Genomic DNA, 1,511 nt, shown 5'->3' with positions numbered 1-1,511 from the left:
GGAAATCTGGTGGAAAGCATTAACGAAGACAGAATAATCAAACATATAGAAGAGTAAGTCTAGCTGAAACAGAAGCAGCATAACTTCTGCAAGGGTAAGTCCTGTCTATATAGCCTTTTAGAATTCTTTGACAGTGTTGATAAGTATATGGATCCAGTAGACAGGATGTACGTAGGCTTCCAAACAGTGTGTGATAAAGTCCCTCATCAAAGACTCCTGAGAAAGCTTGGTAGTCATGGGATAAGGGGACAGGTCCTCTTGCGGATCACTAACTGATTAAAGAACATGAAGCAAAGAGATGAATAAATGGATAGTTCTCATGATGGAGGAATGAAGAAGACAGTCCACCAAGAACCAATATTGGGACCTGTGCTTTTTAACATAAATGTGTGGGGAGACTCCATGGATACTAAAGGCTCCACACTTCAAAGTGTTCTCTTCTATGGGGCAGGGGGCAGAACCTCTGTGTCCATTCCCACTCTGCACATGTTTATAATTCCCATTTACAAATGCCTGAAGAGTCTTCATATCTCTTGCCATTGGAAGGCTGCAGAAATGGTGGGAATGGGCATAAATTCTATTTTCCTCAGAGATCTCCACTCTTGGCAACCTCCCCCAGCAACACAGTACCAACGCTTCTCTTAGCCCACCCTTTTCTCCCAACCCTCCCGAAGCAAAGTCCTTCCAGATGTGGCCACCCTTTCAATGAAGACACAATTTATATTCAGTACCAAAACTTTACTGGTGAACAAACAGAAGAAGTCTTGCAATGAATTGGATTCTTCTAATAGAAAAGGAGGTAGGTGGATTGTTGCAGAAACAGCTTAGTACTGGAAAGTGAGTGAGCAGCAGCAGTGGAGGTTTGGTGAGGCTTTTAGCTCAAACTATACATTGCATCTGTTGTGGTTTTTGTTAACATATCTCCTTGCTAAGAGCAAATGTATGCTTTTAACATATATCCCTCACTAGATATGGGGGAGGCTATGGTCATACTACCCTGAACATGCCTGATCTTGTCTGATCTCGTAAGCTAAGCATGGTCAGGCCTGGTTAGTATTTGGATGGGAGACCGCCTGGGAATACTGGGTGTCACAGGCTTAGTGGAAGGCAATGATAAACCACCTCTCAATACCTCTTACCATGAAAACCCTATGAATATATCCAAAAAAAGATTAATAGGGTCACCATAAGTTGTAATCAATTTGAAGGCATATAACAGCAACAGATATGAGGGAAAGTATCCATGATCCCCTTTAGGGTTTTTTCCCCTCATAAGGCAGCTGTGAAGCTAGTCAGCCAGACTGGAAAGGGAGAGCTTTCAGTGAGGAGGTGGCTGGGGAAAGGAGCCTGCTGCTAGGTGGCATGAGGGATGGGGAGATCCAGGAATGCTCCAGCAAGAGCTTTTTGCTTTGGGAGTAATTTTGTTTTCTAGACAGTATTTTCTTATGTCTCTCTAGCTAGCCAGGTAGGTAGCAATAGTGGAACACTGCAATAAACTGGACACCAAATTC

The 1,511-nt window shown here is 43.2% G+C and overlaps 1 pseudogene; it reads left to right on the top strand.

The window, feature by feature from the left end:
• The first annotated feature begins 979 nt into the window (after positions 1-979).
• Positions 980-1,098, top strand: LOC133378575 (5S ribosomal RNA; annotated as a pseudogene).
• The last annotated feature ends 413 nt before the right edge of the window (positions 1,099-1,511 follow it).

Source organism: Rhineura floridana, chromosome 2 (assembly GCF_030035675.1).
Source record: "Rhineura floridana isolate rRhiFlo1 chromosome 2, rRhiFlo1.hap2, whole genome shotgun sequence".
In the NCBI taxonomy this organism is placed as follows: Eukaryota; Metazoa; Chordata; class Lepidosauria; order Squamata; family Rhineuridae; genus Rhineura; species Rhineura floridana.
This window is presented reverse-complemented; position numbering and strand designations above follow the sequence as displayed.